Genomic DNA, 18,456 nt, shown 5'->3' with positions numbered 1-18,456 from the left:
CAGATTTTTTAGTATTTCGTAGGTGTGTGTTGCCTGTAACTTATGATTTGAGATATGTCCATTACTATTTCTGTATTTTCTTCACTAGATTTCTTAGTATTTCGTTGGTGTGTGTTGTCTGAAACCTATGATTTGGGAGGTGTGTTGTGCTATTTTGGTATTTTCTGAGATAGATATATTAGAATTTCATTGGTGTGTGTTTTCTGAAATCTTTTTTTTGGGATGTATTGTTTTCTATTTTTGACTCTTCTGAGCTAATTTTTCTGAGTATTTCTTAGGTGTGTTTTGTCTGAAACTTATGATTTGAGAGTTGTAATTTTATATTTCTGTCTTTTCATAGTAAGTTTTTTTAGAATTTATTAGGTGTGTGTTGTCTGAAAATTATATTTTGTGGATTCTATTTTAATCTTTAAGTATCTTATTAGATTGATTTCTTAGTAATTATGTTTGGGGTTTTGTCTGAAACCTCTTTTTTGGGATGTGTGGTTTTCTATTTTTGACTTTTCTGAGCTAGATTTCTTAGACTTTCATAGTTGTGTGTTCTCATAAATTTGTGATTAGTGATTTGTAGTTTGCATTTTTTAGTTGTCTTAGATATTATTCTAAGTACATCAGATGTATGTGTTCTATGAAAAATAATTTGTTGGAGTTTGTTTTTGCTATTTAAGTATTTTCTGATCTCATTTTTAGTATTATTTCGTTTGTTTGTGTTGTCTGAACCTTATGATTTGGGATGAGTGGATTTGTTTTTATTTCTGGTATGAGCTTGTTGTCTTATCAGTTAAGAGGTGTGTTGTCAGACAAAGATGATGTTGGATGTTTGTTTTTGTATTTGTTTCGGTTCTGCGCTAAGTTTGATTAGTATTTATTAGATGTGTGTCTTCTTAAAATTTGTATTTGTTGTGTTTTATCTAATATATAAGGATTTTAATTTACTGTTAGCTTATTCTATCGTTGGGATGCGGTTTCTTTAACCTATGATTTGGGAGGTGTTTATTGCTCTATTAGACTTGTCTTATCAATTGTGTCTAAGTAGTAATTTTTGTTTATAGGTAATTAAATATCTTTTGTTTTTGGTACCTGATAGATGTATGTCTATACTGCGTCAGTATATTCATACTATATGATTTTTGTTTGTCATTACAATTTTTATGTGGTAGCTGTAAATGAAAATATATGTATTGTAGTAGATATATTTAGTAGTAGGTATGTGGTGAGTGTTGTCTGCAACCTATGAGTTGGGCGGTGTTTTGTTATATGGTTTACTTTGCAGTTCGTGTGGAATTATCATTTAATTGGGGTGTGGTTTCATCACCCTTTTTTGTTGTATTTATGTTGTTCTTAGTTTTAATCTTATGAGAGAATTTGTATTAGGATATATTAGTAGTGTTTTGTCTGACAATGATGTGGTTATAGCTGTAATGTTATTTTTATTTCTTTTATGTATCATATTTATTATTCATTCTTAGTGCTGGGTTGTATTAAAATTAGAATTTGGGGCATGTTTCTTACTCTATCTTTATCTTATTATAAATTGATATTATTCGTTATTTTTGGGTTGGTTTCTGACAACTAGGATTTTTGAGGGGTGGTTTTCTCTTTTTGACTTTTATGAGCTAGATTTCTTAGCCTATCATAGGTGTGTGTTGTCAAAAATGTGTTATTTGTGATGTGTAGTTTGATGTTTGTATTTTTCAGAGCTAGGATTCAGAGTCCATAATATGTATATGTTCTCTGAAAACTAATGTTTGTGATGAGGATTTTTCTATTTCAGGATTTTCGGATCTTATTTTTCTTAGTATTTTTGTGGTGTGTGTTGTCTGAAACTATTTGGGATGAGTGGATTGCTATTTTATACTTTTATGAGCTGTTTTTATTAGCCTTTAATAGGTGTGTGTTGTCTGAAAACTAAGAATTGAAATGTGTGGTTTGATATTTTCGACTTTTCTGAGCAAGGTTTCTTAGTAGTTCATGAATGCGTGTTGTCTGAAAATTATGATGTGTTGTGTGTATTGTACTAGTTCAAACTTTTAATTGCAAGTTGTTTAGTATTTAGGCGGGGTGCGTAGTCTTAAGCTTAAGATGAGGTCTATTTAATTTTATATTTATTTATGGTCGGAGCTAGTGTTCTTATTCGGTCGTAGGTGAGTGTTTTATTAAAAATCTTAGTTGTGCGGTGTGTTATTCTAGTTTCTTATTACCTGAGATAGATTTATTATAAATTCCTATGTGTGTGTTGTCAGAAAATTATGATTTTGGATGTGTTATTTTATTTTTGAAATTTTCAGATATATTAGTCAGAGTAAAGTATATGGTGGTGTTTTCTGAAAACTATATTTAGTTATTACTATTTTTATATTTATGTATTGTCTTGTCTTATTTTTCTTATTATTTCTTAGGTGTGAGTTGTCTTAAACGTATGATTTGGGATGTGTTCGGTTATATTTCGATTTTTAAGATAAAGATGTCTTAGTATTGATTATGCGTTTTTTGTCTGAAAAATCTTTTTTTCTAGATTTATATTAATTTTTATTTCTTTTCTTATATTGATTTCTTAGTCTTTATTTGGTGTGTGTTGTCTAAAACTTATTATTTGTTATGGTTAATTTGATCTTTCTGTATTTTATTAGCTAGGTTTCTTAGTCTTTCGTATGTATGTGTTGTCTGAAATCTATAAAAATAAACTATTTCAGTTAAATCTGAGACAATAAGGGTTTTTGACCTCAAACTCTAGTTTTTTGTAAGAAAATTATTTACAATAAAATTTGTTGACTAAGAGTTGAAACTAAAGCCCAGTTCTGTATCTAAAAATAAACTATTTCTATAAAATATGAGCTAATAGTGGTTTTTTACCTTAAACTCTAGTTTTTTTTTGTAATAAAATTATTTAAAATAAAATTATCTGTTTAAAAGGTGAAACTTAAGTAAAGTTATGGATCTAAAAATAAACTATTTCTGTAAAATTTGATCTAATAAGGGTTTTTGACAGGAAACTATAGTTTTTTTTGTAATAAAATTATTAAAAATACAAGGCTCTGATTAAACTGTGATACTTAAAGTAGATTTTTTTATCGAATAATAACTTTCTTTCAGTAAAATATGAGATATTAAGGTTTTTTAACATTAAACTCTAGTTTATTGTAAGAAAATTATTGCAAATAAAAGTCTCTAGTTCAAATGTGAAACTTAAGTCCAGTTTTGGATACTCATAATGATGAGGACTGATAGTTCTAATTCAATATTTTTTTCATAAAAACAAACTATTTTTTTTAACGTCAAAAAATTGAACCCGCCCTTAAACACGTATCAAATAAGTCCGGCACAAAAATTGTGTTATAAAACGCACAAGTTCCTTCAGACGAATGAATTAATCCATTATCTTTATCTGATTCTTAGAAAGGCTGAATTGATCCCTTTATGCAGGCAATGCTGAAATTTAGTGTGTCATTTCGTGATCTTTTTTGGGGCTCTCATTTGCAAGTTTAATCATATCAATTTTTGATATAGGTGTTACGGTTTGTATTATTATTATTTGGAAATCTAATCTCACTTAAGTGCAATAAACTGAGACTCATTCAAAAAGTAGAAAAAAATACGCCAATAGTTTGCTCAACTTAACATCGCATTTGTGTTCCTAAATGAAAGACCAAATTTAAACTACTGTGTATGTTTAAATTAGAACACAAACTAACCAACAACTCTAAACTAAAACTCTTAACAAAAATTAAACTAAACTATATCTCTAACTAAAAATCTTATATATAAACTAACAATATAAATTATAAAATAATAATATAAAATAATATAAAAATAAATTATAACTATAACTAATACTCTAATACAATAATATAAGATCAAACTATCAAACATCCAACACCCCTACTCAATCACAATAAAATAATACTATAAAATAAAAATATTAACTAAAAATTACCTAAAAATATCAAAAAGTATTATTAGATAATAATAAACTAATATACAATTTAATATTATAGTATAAAATATATATTAAAAATATTATATTAAACTCAAACTGAAACATAAACTAAAATAATTAAATAAAAAAAACTAAAAATAGAAATATAACTAAAAAAGTAATATAATAATATAAAATAAATATATAACGTATTAATAAAATCAAACATAAATCTAAATAAAAATATCATATAATACTTAAAAATAAAAATAAAATATATAATATAAAAATAATAAAAAAAAAAAAAATAAAAATAGATATATAAATAAAAATATAAAGTAAAAATTACAACTAAATAAATAAAATATAAAAACAAAATATTAATAAAAAATAATATTTATATATAAAATAAGTCTAATAACTAAACTAAAATATCAATCTCACAAAAATTCTAATATACTACTCAAAACTAAAACTCTCAAGTATAACTTCACAATAAACTAAACTATAAATAGAAATAAAAATATAATATAATACTCTCAACTTAAACTCTAAACTCTAACTAAAAATATAATATAATACTATAAAATATAAACAAAAATTATTTTATAAAACTAAACTAAACTATAAATATACAAAAAACTATAATCTAAGAATATAATGAAAAAATACGAAATACAATAAATATCAATAAAAATGCAATATAATAAAATAAATAAACTATAAAAAAACAAAATAATATAAAAAGGAAATAAAAATAATAAAAAAAACAAAAAAAACACATAAATATCCATAAGAATCTAAACTAAAAATATCAATAATAAAATCAATATAAAATATAATAAAAATATAATCTAAATAAAAATAACAATAAAACATATCAAATCAAACAATTCCATCAATATACAAAAAAGATATAAAAAAAGTATATTAACTAAAAATTAAATAAATTATAAATATAAACTAAAAAAATTAAATAAAACTAAACTAAAATTTAAAATAAAAACTATAATATACGACTCGCGTATCAAATTCTAAAATAAAAAGTTTATATAAAACTACACTACAAGTACAAACCCACATATAAAAATATAGTAAAATCGATATCTAACTAAAACTCGCAGTGCTGAGAGTCAAACTTAAAACTAGATACTCCTAACTAATTATAAACATACCGCTAACACAACCTAACCCTTGACCATAAGAACAACCGACACCACTGACCGCGGGAGGGGTCCGGGGGGGGGACCAGGGGGAGGGGTCGCTTTGGGGACCGCGGACGAGGGGGCCCCGGGGGGGACCCCCGGGAGCCCCCCCCAGGCCCTCCCAGCGGGTGCTGCGGTGGGCGATAAGGGGGGGGGTATATTTACGTGAGGGTGAGCCAGATTTACCAGCATTATTTTAAAATCCATTCTGCGGATATTGTGAGCTTATACTCTTGTATTAAACACAAAATATATGCAACTACAGCTATTTGAATTCTGACTTAATTACAGCTATTTCTAATTCTGACCACAGCTATTTGAATTTTGGCGTATAAGTAAAACAGTATTTAATAGCAACAAATTTAATAGCAGCACATTTGTTGACTATAAAAACATTATGTAAAAAAAGTATTTTTTTAATATAACAAAATGATTTTTATTATTAATAAAAAAAATTGAATAAGTAAAAAAAACGATAAAAAACTCTTTGTTATGAGTTGGGTGCACATTAGCCCCCCCCCCCCCCGGGTCCGTTACCAACATTTTTATTAAAAATAGAACTATTAAATTAATTAAACCTCATTACTTTTGCATATTTACTTAATGTAATTTTTGAAAATTAGCTTAACATTCACCAAAGAAAGAGAACTAAGGAGACCAAACAAAAATATAACAAAGTGATGAATGATTCAAACTCAGCATCCGACTCAAGCGGGTGCGATTTATGTGGCAGCACGTATTACAATTCTGAGAGATCTGATTACTTTTTATGGCACTTTTCCTCTTTTTCTGTACTTGAAAAGGAACTTACTTTCCAACTCGCTATCTTCCTGAATGAAGAAACTTCTCCACCACTGTTTGATTTATCCATAAGAAACCTCTTTTTGAATTGAAATAGAGGTTTGGGTTTTGAAACAGCAATATCTAGTGGCACTAAAGACTTCTGATTTAAATTGTTAGGTCCAAGATTATTGCTTATATTTCTCTTTAAAAGACTGACAAAAAATTGTTCACTTTCTCGTCCATCCGTCGAGTTTGGGTTGTCAACAGAGCTGTCCTCAGATATATTTATATGGTCACGTGATGTGCACTCAGTGTATACACTAAGAGATGGTTTCTTTCCTATAGTTGTTGCAAATTTATCTTCACCGTTAGAGGAAGGTCGAATATTTTTAGGAAATTTAAATGATCTTTCCAGGGTAGATTGACTACTTTGAGAAGACCTACTAGCTTCACTGAATTTCTGGTTGTCTTTACTGGCACTGGCATCACTATGATTCATTACAGATACTGGAAATTTAGGTGCACTTTTCAAAATAGTCGAACTATTTGGTCGACAAGAACTTATATTGATATTTGCAAGGGTAGAATAACCAGCCATGTCCTTACCAGATACACAAAAGCTGGTGTGGCTGACAGGACTCTTAGCGCAATTTTTCGAATAAGTCTTGTTAGGTTGAAATTCAACTGAATTTTGACCAGTATCTCCTACATCCACGGACCTCTCTGTTGAACGTTTCTTAGAAAAAATAGCAGCCGTATGTACCGTTTGCAATTGAGGGCGCTGATCTCTGACTAAAACAGATCTATTGCGGCTAATATTACTAACGCTCATACGCTCATAATCGTTAGAATTTCTGCTTCGCAGTTTTGATATGAAACTAAGCTTACTGGCAAGAGGAGGTGGGCTTTGACGTACGAGTAGACTCCCATCTGGGCCAGGACTCAGTTTAATTTTCCTTTGGTGGCAGATCGTGATCTTCTCTGCAAGATCAGGATTCTGGTTCATCACTGACTCCTCTTTTTTCTCATCTGTTATTTCATTTGTCTTATCACATACAGGAGACTTAGGTTGTACAGAGATATCAGATCCAGCTTTATTTTTAACAGGGTACATATCTTTTGATTTATTTGAGTAATCAGTTGAATGCATAACATCTTCCAACAATGTAAAACTGGAAGCACTGTCACAGTCATCACTATCATCATCACTCCTAACAAAACGCATTAATTTAGGCATAAACTTTTTTTGTTTGGAAAGACTATCTTCAGTGGATTTATTTCTAATATTTTCACTTATATTTAAAGAGCTTTCGTCTATCAAACTCAAATCAGTCACAACATTAATATAGTCTCTCGGAGATGGAAATACTTTCTCAATGAGGGGCTTTTGATGCCTAGAGTCGCGTTCTACCGCCCGAATTTTTTACCATGCCATAAAAATTTTACCCCGTATAACAAAACATTAGGCGAATATTTCGTAAATATTGTACGCGGCAAACAACCAAATTTACTAATCAAAATAAGCAGTCTCCTCAGTATTTATATGAATTAATGATTCTGATAACTTTTTGGGACTTTTCGTTTCGAAATGGGGAGGCTTGTTGTCTTTGAGGCTTCCTGTAAAATAAGAAACATATATGAAATGATGCAAAAGACTAATCCATTGCAATGATTTTCTTTATAATTTTCTCCTCTAAATGTCCGTCACTCTCTCTAAAACACACTCACCCACGTTATCAATTTATACGTTAAAAAAAAAACTTAAACATTATTAAAATATTGATACTAAATAAAAATCACATATTTTGAAAAAAAGAAAAACAGATATTTTATAAGCACAATTGATAAAGATTGAGAGTTGCAAAAGCTCGCAATAAACTAAATCAAACTTTATACTGAGGAATATCTTTTAATTTTTTAGTAGCTTCACAATCTTCAACATTTTCTTACGATTATTCAGCCGCAAAAGTTCATATTTTTTCCAATGAAAAAGGAAGAGTGAAAAAAAATAAAATGAATAATCTCAGGGTCCCATTGCACTAATATATGCATAATGCTCAACTGGTTAATCAAATAAATAATTTTGTATTTCTACATTTGCTTTTATTATTGTAATACAAATAGTTGATGGCAACAAACTCTAAGTAAATGGTAACATGTGCCAACGCTCATCGCAACCCTAAGAAAAGAAATTTTGACGATATAAATAAAGAAAAAATCTCCTTTTTATGGTTACCAAATATATAAAATTCATTAAACTAAACGTTACAGATCAAAAGTTAGGATGATGAAAAAATTCGCATAAATAAAAATGTGATATTCTATTCAGCAGGTCCAAGATTCCTGTTACAGATGCTGCAATTTCCTATATACACAAAAACAAAATTTTCATTTTTTTTCAAAGAAATCTGGTAGCAAATACAAATGTTTTCCTTTCTGTCTTTGTTTTCACCAGGGAATAATCTTACTAAAGCAGGGGTAATATGAGGTATGATTTACTTCTAAAAAATTACTGTCGCAAGCCCAAATTGATCAAGTTCGCAAATCAGAGTCAATGAAAAAAAAACACACACCCACACGTAATGTAACCTTGATTAAGACTGAACCATCAAATTATTGACACCCAAGACCCCCTAGCAGAATTTTGAAGTCCCTAACTACAAAAATGCGAGGTGTCGTGTTTTCAAAAAGTGCTAATAATACCCGGAACATCTAAAAAAAGAATTTTGATAACAATACGTAGATCAAAAGAATTGGTTTTCACAGTAATTCCATACATATACAATATATTATTTAATTAAGAATTACCCTTCAAAAATAACGAGCCTGAGAAAAATTTGCATAATTTTCGAAAGAGAGAAAATACACACCCATAAAAGAGGGTTTGATCTCAATGAAAGTTTCGCCGTTTATTAATTTAAATTATATTATAATTATATTATATTATGTTATAATAATTATATAATAATAATTATATATATATAATTATATATTATATAATTATATATATATATAATAATATATAATAATAATTATATTATCTAATTATATTATATTATAAGTAATTATATTATAATTAATTTAACAAGTTTTAATATAATTAATTATAGTAATTTAACAAGTCCAAGAAACCTGTCCCGTAAGTTTTCTATAAACAAAAGCACAAAATTTCACATTTTTCCGAGAAAGCGGGCACACATCTTCTTTTTCTTTTCTTTCAAGGACTACCGTACCAAGTCAATGGTTATAGAATATTGAAAAGAGACTCATCCAAAGGAAAAATTCAAGTCCAAGTGCCCTTTTAAGTGACAAAAGAAATCGTGCCCCAGCGAAGTGGTGTTTTGTTCTAACCGATGGTACAAAACAATATTTTTGGCGTGAAGAAGGCTAAAAGGCTTTTGAGGGAAGATTCTGAGTCAGCCATTCAATTTAAAACTATCGAAGACCAATTTATACAGCCTCCAAACCTAAGCAGCCATAACACCACATAGTAGCATACTTGTCAAGATACATGCAGTCTATGCAAAGTGACTGCAATATAGACAAACATTGTTATCTTCTTCTTCAGTTGACTGAGGTAATTCATTTGAAGCTTCATTGATTTAGGTATAGTGTTGTAAAGCAATGCATCAACTATTAGGGCGGAGGTTCTTCGGGTGGTGGCTCTGAGTATTTTCAGACCTTATTTGTCGAACATCCATTCAGTGGTCCTTCCGAGAAATATGGAAAACGGAGAGAGAAAGATTTTATATTTCCTAACCTCCCTTTATCCTGATGAATATTTTTGTTTAAGCCTGCAAAATAGGTGCTGTGGGGGGTAAATTTGAAAATGATAAAGCTTAAATTTATTTTTGATATTACAGCTATTCCCCCTACCAAAGCGAAAAATTTTAAGGAAAAGATTGTTATCATTTCCAAGGTATTACTATACAACACTTGAAAATTCGGAAAAAAATAAACATAACAAAAGAGATTGAGTGGGAGGGGGAGGTCAGCCTCTCCCACATTTGAAAACAACCTGAAAAAAAAATGAATAGTGGCCAACTGTAAGTAACAAGCGATTTTGTTTCAAAAGAAACTGAAACTTTAAAACATGATGATTTAAATTTATCATGAATCAACAACTGGATATAATTTTTATAATGATTCTAAAAATATAAAATTCACAAATTTTAGATTTACTCGTCAAAAGATATTAGTATTTAAAAAATAACGGACATTTAGACTGATTGTAGATGATAGTCTATTAAGTGGAAATTAACAACCCATGTCAATGGTAGTTGAAATTTAAAAAAAAACTGATTTTTGTAGCTAATGAATATAAATAATTATTTTTATGATGGAAGCGGAGTCAAAACTTCGAAGTGAGAAAGATGCCTTGCTCCACATGTTGCATTTATGTTTTCGGCCTTCGCGAATAAGAGACTCAGAGCTTCGGCCCTTGTGTTGGCCTTCCTTTATGAAGTCACATTTCCACATGGGATCCCAGTTTATAGAATATATTATTCGGATCTTCATAATTTGTTTTTGCATGCTGTTTTAAAACAGTTATGGAAAATCTTCGAGTTTCTAGCTTTAATATTTTCACAGCTTACTCAGCTCAAACAAATAAACAAATAAAAACAAAAAAATAATGTACACTTAATGTTATAAAGATAAACATATATCTCCTTGATCTGCTTGAATTAGGATTTAATCACAAACCGGTGTTTTCCCAATTGCTACATAAATACAAAATGAAATTGCTAGTCATTTTTGCACTAGCGTCATTTTGTCAATAAACACTGAATTGTACCAGTATTTATTGCCGACCGATGTCATATATTTCCTTTTTATCTCCTAAAAATTTTAGTTTTTATTTCCCGAAATTAGATTCTGCTTTGATTTATCTCGTGTGCTTTTTCTCCGTAAGACATGTTCGTGATACTATAATTTCAGATTTCCCAACACAAATAGTTCAGATTTGTTTTTTTTTTCAATGGACAGAAAAGGCCACAAACAGAACCTAACTTATATTTGCCTATCTTAATGCCTACGGCCCTTTAGGCATAAAAGGGATCTTGAATGATGTTACGTATATATGCCTTGCTACTAGACATGGAAAAATTCTAGGTTTTTTTTTTCAAACCTGAAGCCATGCAAATTCCGATTTTCCTAAGAAATTTCTTCTTGACTTCCTAGGAAATCAAACTGTGACAGAATACTTTTAATCTATCTCCCATCTATTTCCAACTTCATATTAAGCTTTAGCCTTACGTCAAAGATATTAAGAATGTCACAGAGTTTGACATAATCTGAACAGTTGAAGAAGCCAGGCAACCAAAAATTTAAAATAAGATTACCAAACTGAATGAGGAGTAATCCGACAAAATCTAGTTGAAATCCCAAAAATAAATTACAGAAAATCTGCGATTTGAACAGAAAGTCACGAGGAGTCTTTTATCTAAGGAAGTGTTTCCGTTTCTAGTCAAGTAATTTTTATATTGTTTTATCTCATTTTATTTAGTTAATAAATATCCGTAACACCCAGCTAATCACCAACTAAAAACAATTTCACAAAGTTATACAACGGTTAACTGAAGCAATTATTTCTTGAAGAGCTTTTGAAATCAAAGCCAGTGTGTTTTAAGATGCTCGTATGAGGGCGTAGACTTCTTTTCTTTTTATGCGCTAAACTTAAAAGCAAGCGAGTATTTTTTATTATGGAGATAGCATAAAGTCAAACCGTAAAATTCATGTCCTAAATTGTTCGGAATTTATGGCCACTTTTTATCCAAAGGTGTTATAATTTATCTTTGTTCCCCTCCCCCCCCCAAAAGAAAATCCAGCATATTTAAAGGGAATTACAATTTTTTTTAAGAAAGGGGGGGGGAATTATTTTTTCTCCAGTCATCAGAGAAGAGAATATTCTCTCTCTCTCTTTTTGAGAATTTCAAAAATTGCCTGAGGCTCCTCAGCAATAACGCCAAATTAAAATAAAATACGTAAAGCTAGAACATTGGACAAAATTCCTAGAAGAAACATAAAGTTTTAGAAAATATAAATAGAAATAGTAAAGAGTTTAAACATTCGTATCAGATACAAACTATCATCGAAAATGGGACAATTTCTTCAACATTTGAGTTTAAGGTACTTGTTAATTAAACGAAACACACCCAAGACGAGAAGTTAGGTTAATCCTAATGAAATATAACTTTCATATAATATTTAGTTTATATAATAACGTAATTTCGGCTATATATGTGCACATTAGGAGGGGGGGGACAGTATTTGGAAAACACCCCGAACCTAACTTAAACCAAATCCCCCCACCTAATATGCAAATACATAAAATTATACAAGTCCAGTACATTCTGTCACCGGTCATTGTATTTGTCTTGAATTCGCCTCCTGGATAAATAAAAAAAGACATTTCATTCAAGAAATTATGACGAAACTCTAAGTAAGCAACAAACTCTTTCTTGAAGTTACCTCATGGATACACAATGCAGAAATTTCATTTAAGAAATTATCAAAAAATTGTAAGTAAGTAACAAATTCTTTAAAAAATATGTTAATACGTTTAAGCAATAAATATCTTTAAGCTTAACCCTTCTTTATTCTTTAGAATCGTTTTATTCATTTCATTAAATTATGAAGAAATTGTAAGTAAGTAACAATAGCTTTCTTGAATTCGCTTCCTGGACACAATACAGATATTTAATTCAAGAAATCATAATAAAATCGCAAGTAAGTAATGTGGTCTTTATTGTTTTCACCTATTGGATACACAATACTGAAATTTCATTCAAGAAATTATGATGGAATTGTAAATAGGTAACACACTCATGTTACCTCATGGACACACAATGCAGAAATTTCATTTAAGGAATTATCAAAAATTTTAATTAATTATCAAATTATATTTGATAAAAAATATTTAAATTTAATTAAAGAAATTATTAAAATATTTGTAAGTAAGAAACAAAATCTTAATTTATTTCACCTCCTGGATATACAGTACAGATACTTCATTCAAGAAATTATGAAAAAATCGCAAGTAAGTAACTTTTTTTTCTCTTTATCACAAACAATTTTCACTTAGTTAAATGATGTAGAAATTTAATTCAAGAAATTATTGAAAAAATTATCAGTAAGTAATAATTTCTTTCTTGAAGTCAACTCTTGGATGCGCAATACGGAAATTTCATTCAAGAAATTATGAAAAAATTGTAACTAAATACCAAATTCTTTCTTGAATTTACCTGTTGGACAAACAAAAAAGACATTTCGTTCAAGAAATTATGACAAAATTCTAAGTAATTAACAAACTATTTATTTTTTTAACGATTTATATATAATAATTAGAAATTAAATTAAAGAAATTATGAAAAAATTCTCATTATAAGTAGTAAATTATTTCTTGAATTCACCTGTTGGATAAACAAAAAAAAAACAATTCTTTCAAGAAATTATGACAAAATTCTAAGTAAGTAACAAACTTTATTGTTTTCAAGATTTATATATACGAATTATAAATTAAATTAATTAAATTATTAAAAATTCTCATTATAATTATAAAATTAATTCTTTAATTCACATTATGGATAAACAAAAAAAAAACAAAAAAGAAATTTATTTAACTAAACTATGACAAAATTCTTGGTAAGTAAAAAACTTTATTGTTTTAACAAGTTAGATATACAATGTAGAAACTAAATTCATGAAATTATTAAAAAATTCTCAGTAAGTAGGCATTTCTTTCTTGAAGTCAACTCTTGGATACACAATACGGAAATTTCATTCAAGAAATTATGAAAATATTTGTATTTAAGTAACAAACTCTTTATTAGTTTCACCTCTTGGAGATACGGTACAGATACTTCATTCAAGAAATTATGAAAAAAACGCAAGTAAGTAGCTTTTTTTTCTAATTATCACAAACAATTTTCACTTAGCTCAGCGATATAGAAATTTAATTCAAGAAATTCTGAAAAAATTATCAGTAAGTAACAATTTATTTCTTGAAGTCAACTCATGGATACACACAATAAGGAAATTTCATTAAAGAAATTACAAAAAATATTTGTAAGTAAGTAACAAGCTCTTTATTGATTTCAACTCTTGAATATACAGTACAGATACTTCATTCAAGAAACGTGATTAAACATGTGTTGAAACTGCATGCTATTTGTATGCCTTTTCCTTGGCACCTTTCCAAACGAGCGGGGATTCCCCACTGGTTCCTACACATTGCAAAAAAGTGAGCAGTACGAAAACTCCACGTTTTCAACCAGACTGGTTTTTTAGGGACCAATCAGGAGAGATATGCAAAGTCGACATAGCTTTATTTCATTTTTTTAAGGTTCATTTAGACGAGGTTACGTGCGCGCACGTACCCTCGTCTAAATGAACCTTAAAAAAAATGAAATTTTTTTATTTATCCAGGAGGCGAATTCAAGAAAGAATTTGTTCCCATGTGTCTGACAATAGATGTATACAAATTCCTTTTCTTACATCTCCGACGTTTTATTAGACATTCTAAACGTTTGATATTGTAGCTTACTCTAAAAATAATTAACACATAACAATGTAATGCATAATATATTTTTAATGAAATAATGCTATGTAGAATATTAATACAAAAATATATTATGATACATTATTAATATCAAGGATTAACTTTGGACATTTTGAATCTGCTCCATAAAATAGTTCACCATGTTCTTTCTTGATATTATAGGTATTGTCTTCTCTTAGTTCGTAATCAGTAGAATAATCATTATTCAATTTTGAGTCATAGAGAATTTTTACTGGTTTCTCATCAACAGGCTCAATATGCTTTTCGTCTTTGGTATTATTTGGTTCAATGACTGTTTGATCAATGGCAGTAACGTTTGCTGGTGCTTTGTTTTTCATCGATTCATCTTTATATTCCATCGTGATATTTTCTGACAATGCCCTTTTTATTTTTCTGGCAGTTTCACTGTCTATTATCACATTATTTTTACACAGGTAACAGTTTCGGCACGTAGACAAGATATGGTTTACGATATTAGTAGAAGAGTATGCCTTTCTTTTATTGATCTTCCGTTGAATGCTAATAACCGAAAGGTGACGATTGGATGTATCAGTAGGTAATGTGTTACCTGCAACAGTAGCAAGGAGTTGTCCTCTATCATCAATGATTATTTTGATGTTGGCATTCTCTTTGAGTGCAATCATCTCTGGAGATCTCAATCTCGCATAACCACCAACATAAGAGTTGAATTTTTTCGGTATTCCAAAGAAATTTAATTCCTTACTGTCATGACAATACATGCATACATTTCCAATAGTGCTACCACCTGTACTTGTTTCAAAGTTTAAATACTTCTCTTTGTCAGCATTCAATGCTACAATAACCTTGTTATGTAAACACACTTTATTAAAATGCTCCATCTTCACTTTTTTTTTATATATATGACTTATTTTTTTATCGTTCCACTGCGTAAAAAATACTGATTTAATACATGCAATAGATTAGGTAGTGTCAATAACCGATCATAGAATATCAGTGGGAAAGTCACGTCGTGTCTCTGACCAATCACAGAGCGCAATTGTTAGAACTGTAAGCATATTTTGACATTTTAAGTTATGTACAAAAAGAAAAAAAATAAATAAAGTTGAAAAATTTCGAATTTTAAAAAAAGTTTGAATTAAACACTTTTATGATATTGAATGTCTTTACTGAAAAGAAGAAAAATCACATGGAATACGGCAACTGAGTCTCTCAATCCCCGTAAAGCTCTTTTAAAAGATACAAAAACTACTTATTTAACACAAAAATTTCTTTTTTAATGACCAGCAATTAAAGAAAATTCGCAAGGAATTAGGCAACTGAGTCTCTCAATCCCCGTAAAGCTCATTTAAAAGATAGAAAATCTACTTAATTAACACACAAAGTTCTTTTATAATGACCAACAAGTAAAGAAAAATCACACGGAATTAGGCAACTGAGTCTCTCAATCCCCGTAAAGATCTTTTAAAAGATAAAAAAAATACCTATTTAACAATAAAATTTTGATTTTAATGACCAACAATTAAATAAAAATCACACGGAATTAGGCAACTGAGTCTCTCAATCCCCGTATAGCTCTTTTAAAAGATAGAAAAACTACTTATTTAACCCAAAAATTTCGTTTTTAATGACCACCAAGTAAAGAAAATTCACACGGAATTAGGCAACTGAGTCTCTCAATCCCCGTAAAGCTCTTTTAAAAGATACAAAAACTAATTATTTAACACAAAAATTTCGTTTTTAATGACTACCAAGTAAAGAAAAATCACACGGAATTAGGCAACTAAGTCTCTACATCCCCGTAAAGCTCTTTTAAAAGATACAAAAAATACTTATTTAACACAAAAATTTCGTTTTTAATGAACACCAAGTAAAGAAAAATCAGACGGAATTAGGCAGTTGAGTCTCTCAATCCCCGTAAAGCTCTTTTAAAAGATACAAAAACTACTTATTTAACACAAAAATTTCTTTTTTAATGACTATCAAGTAAGGAAAAATAACAAGGAATCATGAATCTGATTCTATCTATCAAATTATTTAAATTTTAAAATATACAAATAATAATAATTGAACAAAAATTTATATATTTTAATGACAACCAAGTAAAGAAAAATCACATGGAATTAGGCAATTGATTCTCTCAATCCCTGTAAAGCTCTTTTAAAATATACAAAAACTAATTATTTAAGACAAAAAATTCGTTTTTAATGACCACCAAGTAAAGAAAAATGACACGTAATTATACAACTGATTCTCTCAATCCCCGTAAAGCTCTTTTAAAAGATACAAACACTACTTATTTAACAAAAAAATTTCGTTTTTAATGACCATCAAGTAAAGAAAAATCACACGGAATTAGGCAACTGAGTCTCTCAATCCCCGTAAAGCTCTTTTAAAAAATACAAAAACTACTTATTTAACACAAAAATTTCGTTTTTAATGACCAACAAGTAAAGAAAAATCACACTGAATTATGCAACTGATTCTCTCAATCCCCGTAAAGATCGTTTAAAAGATACAAAAACTACTTATTTAACATAAAAATTTCGTTTTTAATGGCCATCAAGTAAAGAAAAATCACACGGACTTAGGCATCTGAGTCTCTCAATCCCCGTAAAGTTCTTTTAAAAGATACAAAAACTACTTTTTTAACACAAGGAACCCCCATGTAACTGAACCCCTGTATAACTGAAACCCTGAACAACTGAACCTCCGAGCTAAATTTCCTTACGTTTAATATCTAGCCACCAAATGCTCCAAGCCTCAGAAGAAAAAGGGATTTTGAAAACAGGGAGCCCGATTTTCGAAAAAAGGGATACCCCCCGTGCAACTGAATCCCCTTGTAACTGAACCCCGTGTATAACCAAAACCCCTCGTGAACCTGTACTCTCTTTATCTGAACCATCGTGCCCCACCACCCTCTCCGCACACCCTCCACCGCCACACCTTGGTAAGACATGGCTATATCTATTTTCAATATTTTTCAAAAGTTACTGATGTATTATACAGATCACATCGGCGAGGTAAAGCTAGGTCAAGTCACAATGTCATTCTATCGTTACTTTTCAATTAAGCTATTGAATACTCTCTAGCAATGTCTCTTGTAAACGTCAAATCTATTAAGTATTTGAGCTTATTCTTTGTATTGTTGACACAAATGCTCCAAGTCTCAGAAGAAAAAGTAATTTTGAAAACAGGGGGCCCGATTTTATAAAAAAAGGGGTACCCCCCGTGCAACTGACGCGACTTGTAACCGAACCCGTGTATAAACGACCCCCTACGGGCCCCTAGATACCCTGTAACCGGACCCTCGTGCACGTCCCCCTTCTATGCAACCCCTACCCCGCAAACCACTATTCAGCCATTTCTTTTTAAATTGACAATATTTTTCAAACGTTACTTATGTATTATACAGATCACATCGACGAGGTAAAGCTAGGTTAAGTCACAATTTCATTCTATTGTTACTTTTCAATTAAGCTATTGAATAATTTCTAGCAATGTCTCTTTTAAACGTAAAATCTATTAAGTATCTGATCTTATTCTTTGTATTGTTGACACAAATGCTCCAAGCCTCAGAAGAAAAATGGATTTTGAAAACAGGGAGCCCGATTTTCGAAAAAAAAGGGATCCACCACGTGCAACTGAATCCCCTTGTATATGAAACAGTGTATCAGCTACACCCCACGGTCACCTGTATCCTCTGTCTCTGACCCCGCGGGCCCGTCCCTCCTCGCTGCACCCCAGCTCCCTCAACACACTTTTCAGCCCTTTCTGTTTAAATTGACAATATTTTTCAAACGTTACTTATGTATTATACAGATCACATCGGCGAGGTAAAGCTAGGTCAAGTCACAATGTCATTCTATCGTTACTTTTCAATTAAGCTATTGAATACTTTCTAGCAATGTCTCTTGTAAACGTCAAATCTATTAAGTATCTGAGCTTATTCTTTGTATTGTTGACACAAATGCTCCAAGCCTCAGAAGAAAAAGGGATTTTGAAAACAGGGA

General features: G+C 29.9%; 1 pseudogene; it reads right to left on the bottom strand.

Annotated features, from left to right (window-relative positions):
• The window catches only part of LOC148938910 (uncharacterized), a 75,660-nt pseudogene that overhangs the window by 47,095 nt on the left and 10,109 nt on the right, over positions 1-18,456 (bottom strand).

The sequence above is a fragment of the Artemia sp. Qi Xiang Cuo genome, unplaced genomic scaffold (genome assembly GCF_049724085.1).
Source record: "Artemia sp. Qi Xiang Cuo unplaced genomic scaffold, ASM4972408v1 HiC_scaffold_32, whole genome shotgun sequence".
NCBI lineage: Eukaryota > Metazoa > Arthropoda > Branchiopoda > Anostraca > Artemiidae > Artemia > Artemia sp. Qi Xiang Cuo.
This window is presented reverse-complemented; position numbering and strand designations above follow the sequence as displayed.